The sequence below is a fragment of the Oreochromis aureus genome, linkage group 3 (genome assembly GCF_013358895.1).
Source record: "Oreochromis aureus strain Israel breed Guangdong linkage group 3, ZZ_aureus, whole genome shotgun sequence".
In the NCBI taxonomy this organism is placed as follows: domain Eukaryota; kingdom Metazoa; phylum Chordata; class Actinopteri; order Cichliformes; family Cichlidae; genus Oreochromis; species Oreochromis aureus.
The window spans coordinates 132,890,715-132,896,850 of NC_052944.1; the positions used below are offsets into that span (position 1 = coordinate 132,890,715).

The following is a 6,136-nucleotide window of genomic DNA, read 5'->3' on the forward strand; positions in this document are numbered from 1 at the left end:
TTGGTGTGTGTGTGTGTGTGTGTGTGTGTGTGTGTGTGTGTGTGTGTGTGTGTGTGTGTGTGTGTGTGTGTGTGTGACTGCAGCTGTTCTTTGTGTTTTTGCGTGATCGTTGCCTCAGGGGGAAAAGTTGTGTCTGGGTTCAACAGGTAGACTAACAGAGACTGAAGCTGTCAGGAGCCACACACACTATATTCTTTAAAGCAAAATCACATGTAAACATTTTTAATGATAGCTCAGCTTTAGCATCCTATTCATTCTGTGATTGCAGCCATTCCCCAACTCTCTGTTTATCTTTAAACCAAATCATCAGAACATGGAAATATAATCATCACATCAAAATGATGTGACTGGAAGAATGCAACAGTCTGTGCTCCACCTGCTCCTTTCTCCTCCACACCTCCAGGTGGAGAACATGGATGTATGAATCTCTACAGAGTTCTTTGAATATTATCTATCTTATTCGTTTTCAGTGAACAAAAATCCTCACAGAGCCAAAATAACCAGTTTGTATCCAACATAACTCAGCTGGACTCTGATGCTCCGTATAACAGCCACACATGAGTCTGGATTCACTCAAAGCATTGAACAAACTTTATTCTGACATTTATTCTCTGATATTTGCTCTTCAGCTCGAGTCTCCATCAGTGGGAACATTTCCTCATTCAACTTTTCTTGTGGGACCCTTCAACCCTTCTTCTGTTCAAATCAACACATGATTCACTCAAAGCATTTAACAAACTTTATTGTGAAATGAAGCTTTTGGACATTTATTCTCTGATATTTGCTCTTCAGCTTGAGTCTCCATCAGTGGGAACATTTCCTGATTCAACTTTTCTTCTGTTTGCATCAAACTCCATGAGAATCAAAGTGTGAATCAGAGTCCTGATAATCAGATTCTATAGAAACATGGAGACTGTAGAGGATTTACACTCAATATGTTCATTTGTTCCTTCAATCAGAATCAGAATAGAAATCAAGTGGTTCTTCCAATGAAATCAGGGATAGATTAATGTTACTGACAGGACAGATGATCAGAGGTGCAGAGTTTTTACCACCATCATTCAGACTGGGACTGAAGTATGGGTGGAGTTTGTGAGTGAAGGAGCAGCCAGTAAAGGAGTAGATCAGAGCTGCAGCACCTACATCATAAAAGGAGACCAGACCCTCCTCATAATCCACAAACACCCCACCTTCTCAGGACCAGGATGAAGACAGAGATGGACTGAAGGACCAGCAAGAGCTTTGTACTCATTTCCTTTTCTCAGCCACACAGTCCAGAAACCATCCTGAGGTCTCAATCTGATTATTCCTTCCTGTTGATTGACTCTGTGGCCACTCCTAAAGCCCACTCAGTCTTTCCTTTAACCTGAACCTCAAAGTAAAATCTGCCTGAAGAGAAACTCTGCTCTCCTAAAACCATAACACAGTCAGAAAATCTCTCTGGGTTGTTTGGAAGATTCTTCCTCACATCACTATGATACACTTGTTTTCCATCATCAGACAGGATGAGTTCAGGATGAGCTGTATCAGGATCCAGAGTCACATCCACCTCATGCTGCTGGACCCTCTGCAGCTCAGCCTCAAACAGCTTCTTCTTCATGAGTTTCCAGACTGTCTCCTCCAGCTGAGCCACAGCTCTCACCACAGTCCCCTCATATGATGGTGGACGGACTCTGACCTCTGTCCAGTCCTTGGTGGGTGGAGCAGCTTTCAGGGAGGAGAAGCTTTGGAGGAGGTGGAGGTGGTCTTCAGAGTGTGAGAGCTGCTCCACCTCAGAGCTTCTCTCCATCAGCTCAGAGATTTCCTGTTCCAGATCTTTGATGAGACCTTCAGCCTGTTTCTCTGTAGCTTCCTGTTTGTCTTCGATCTCCTTCATGAGCTCCTTCAGGCGTCTCTCAACAGACTCCTTCAGAGCAGTGAAGACCTGAACACCTTCTGCTTTCTGTCTGTCTGCAGCATCTTTACTCATCTTCACCGACTCTTTGACCTCCTGAATCTTCAGTCGTCTCTTCTGGATCATCTGCTGAATCTCAGCCTCTGTCTTCTCCAGCTCTGCCTTCTTTCCTTCATATTCTTCTCTCAGAGGAACAAACTCGTGGTTCTTGTGCTCTAAAACAGAGCAGAGCATGCAGACACATGTCTGGTCGGTCTTACAGAACAGCTCCAGAAGTTTATCGTGCTTCGTACACATCCTGCCTTCCAGGTTCTCCACAGCATCAATCAGTTGATGTCTTTTCAGACGTTTCACTGTCAGATGAGGCTCCAGGTGAGTCTGACAGTAGGAGGTCTGACACACCAGGCAGGACTTCAGGGCCTTCAGTTTGGTTCCAGTGCAGAAGTCACAGGGAACTTCTCCTGGTTTGGCAGCTTGTTGCTCTGAGCTGCTGCTGCTGGCTTTCTGCTGAGCTTCATGTCTGAACTGAGCAACCATCTCAGAGATGAAGGTGTTGACCCTCAGCTGAGGTCTAGTGCAGAAAGTCTCTTTACACATGGGACACTGATACATGACATTCATGTCCCAGTGCTGAGATATGCAGTTTTTGCAGAAGTTGTGTCCACATGATGTAGTGACTGGATCAGTGAACACATCCAGACAGATGGAGCACAGAAACTGATCTTCAGATCGCAGATTGCTGGCAGCAGACATGTCTGCACTCTGAGGGAGAAAGAAAAGAAACATTTTATTCAAAATTCACTTTAAATTTCATTTTAAAAAGAGAAGCAAGCATCAGTAGTCTGAGGAGCTTGGAAAGAAAAGTGTCAGGACTTCTTTAAGTTTCTTGAAGACGTTTCATCAGAGAAGCTTCTTCAGTTCTAAGAGTAACTGGTGGAGACCCAGCAACACACTCAGACACAAACTGGTTCATCCCAAACACAAACTGAACAACGTAGTGTCTGCTGTACAGTGCAGCGTCCAGATGAACAGAATCAACTTTTGGGGATGAACATAAATACAGTCGTTAAAATTGTCGTTGAAATTGTGTCTCCGACTGTTTTACAGAAGGTCCAAGATTCATCCAGGTCATTTCTATATTTGAATAAATTGGTTTGTTGGATATATTCCATGAATTATTGTGAAGTAAACGTCCTCGACCTTCTTAGTGACTAAATACTTCTTATTGTAAGTCCATATCAAGGAGCCATTAATATTATAAAGTGACTGTTCCAATAGAACTGACATTGAGGAGTTGCAGGACAATGAATCATATACCTCAGAAATGTGTTATTAAATGTTTGATCCAGTATATTAATGGCATTTATGAGAACATGTTTATTCAGTGGTGTCTGTATATTTGGTCCATTTGTGCCATCATTAAAACTGTCCTGTTTTCTCTCAGAGATACTGGAACATCACAGCTCCTCACAAACTCAGGATATGGAAGAAGATGACCTTTTCCAGTCACTCGCTGGGATACATCATTCACATTATTCTGGATCCATTTCTCAGAAAAATTTTATTTATTTTTGTATTTCATATATTTGTTTGTCCAAATCGAAGATTTATGTTTGTAGAGAAGAAGCCAACATGATAAAGCCTGTGTGTGAAAATGAGATAAGTGAATTTTATTGAGATCAAAATCACATTTAAGGAGGAATTCTGTCCTCCAGTTTGTTTAAATAAGCTTTGGGATTAAACACCATCATCTATGTTTGTGTCTGATGACATGTTTGATCCAGTTCAGCTTGAATATTACAGCTGATGTATAGAACTCTAACATATTTAAACACTTGATTATCACGATGATTTAGTCCACATCTGTTTAAATAATGAGATTTATGTTTCCACACAAAGTTAGAACGTGAAGCATCGACTGTTTTCCCGAATGATTTAGGAACATCTGTGACTCTTACAGGATACACAAAGGCTACGTTCACACTGCAGGTCTGAATGGCCAATTCCGATTTTTTGATTTTGATTTTTATGTCTGCTTGTTCACACGACAAATAAAATGTGACAGCAAATGTACTCTAGTGTGAACGCTCAAAGCGGCACGCATGAGCAAAAGCAGACATCACACACAACGCGCTCTGTTTAGACCCAGAGCAAACAGTATTGTTTGACTGTTTCAGACTTTACGTTTCCCAATTTTGCTTTAAGTTATAAAGTTATTTACATATGGCCTAATAATTATCGTTATTGCTGTTTTAGAGGAGCGGTGCTTCAAAGGATAGTTGCAGATTTGTGTCAGAACCTGCAGATTATACAGTACAAATAAAATGTTCAAGTGAGATAATCCCTCCTTGTAAAATGTTTGAATGACTTTTTTAAGTACTGACCAAAATAAGATAAGATAAGATGAGATGAGATAAGATGAGATGAGATGAGATGAGATGAGATAAGATAAGATGAGATGAGATGAGATAAGATGAGATAAGATAAGATACCTTTATTAGTCCCACAAGCGGGAAATTTCATGTTAAGGCTGCTATTGCATGCAATGGCGGCGCCATCTTTCCGTCCGACCATACATACATTACACAAAAACATCACATGGGGAAGACACGTCAGAGAGGTATAACAATGGAAAAAGCACCACATGAGGAAAGATAAGGAGAAAAAAATAACTCCCCAGACTGAGCTCCAATAGGAGATCAGTTCATCAGGGATCAGGGAGATCACTACTATTTAGGGCGATCGTGGCTCAAGAGTTGGCAGTTCGCCTTGTGATCAGAAGGTTGCCGGTTCGAGCCCCGGCTCAGATACTCTCGGTCGTTGTGTCCTTGGTCAAGACTCTTCACCTACTGGCAGCAGGCCTCTGTCCCAGGGCATGCAATCCATTATTATTTAAACAAACTGTTAACTGTATATTTCTGTACATTTACGTATTATTATTCATATTGCCACATTCATTGACCTTGTTTATAGGTAATTTCATTGTTTAATCATGATAAAATGTTCCTAATTTAATGTCTAAAAGTGTTTGGAAAAGGCAGAATCCCATGTAAAATTAGCGCAACAAACTCTATTTTCATTACTGAAAATAACTGTATTTTTATGAGAAAGTTATTTTCTGTTATTTTACGGTAGTATTTTGGCGCCCCAGCTGCCGGAATATTACTGTTTTTTTAGGATTTTTTTTTCCTATTTATAGATAATTTCATTGTTTAATCACATTAACATGTTCCTAATTTAATGTTTAAAATCACTTGAAAAGGCAAGATCCCATGTAAAATTAGCGCAAAAAACTGTATTGTCATTACTGGAAGTAACCGTATTTTTATGAGGAAGTTATTTTCTGTTATTTTACGGTAGTATTTTGGCGCCCCAGCTGCCGGAATATTACCGTTTTTTTAAGATGTTTTTTTTAAACAGTGTACAGTGGATCTGTGGTTACATGAGCAGATTTCTATGGAAGCAATGTGACTGTGATGAGTCAGCATGAAGTGAACAGAGTGAAGATTTGTGTAGAAACAGGAAGTGTGATCAGCTGCACTCACCACTGTTGCTGAGAGAAACCTGATGGACTCCCCTGAATTTTCTTTTAGAAACAAACAGGGCTCGACTCCAGTTCTGCCGCTGCTCTCTCACACTTTCACTTCTGGAAAATGACACTGAACTTCTCATTTTTGCTCCGCCTCTTCCTGTCTCTTCCTTTACAGGATTTAGCCAGTCTGTACTCAGTGACTTTGTGCAGCGGGTGGGAGAAGTGAGGAGTGGTGTGTGGATTAAAATAAACACCTCCCTCTGCAATTGGATCTTGGACTTCCTAACTGACAGGCCCCAGTCTGTCTTTATAGGAAATAAAACCTCCAAAGTCGTCAGACTGAGTACAGGATTGCCGCAGGGCTGTGTGCTTAGCCCAGCCCTTATTGTGGGTCTCATCATCAACAACAATGAGTCTGAATACAGAGGGGAGGTACAACACCTGGTGGACTGGTGTCAGAATAACAACCTGTCTCTAAATGTTCAGAAGACTAAAGAGATGGTTGTTAACTTCAGGAAGACCTCAATGGCCCACACCCCACTGCACATCAACGGATCTGCTGTTGAGATGGTCAACAGTGTGAAGTTCCTGAACACCACCACCATCATGAAGAAAGCCCAACAACGTCTTCACTTTCTTAGGAAACTGAAGAAGGCCAGTCTCCCTCCTCCTATCCTCATACCATTTTACCGGGGAACCAGTGAGAGCGT

General features: G+C 41.3%; 1 pseudogene; it reads right to left on the reverse strand.

Annotated features, from left to right (window-relative positions):
- Nucleotides 1-951: 951 nt before the first annotated feature.
- Nucleotides 952-5,510, reverse strand: LOC120438464 (annotated as a pseudogene).
- Nucleotides 5,511-6,136: the final 626 nt, after the last annotated feature.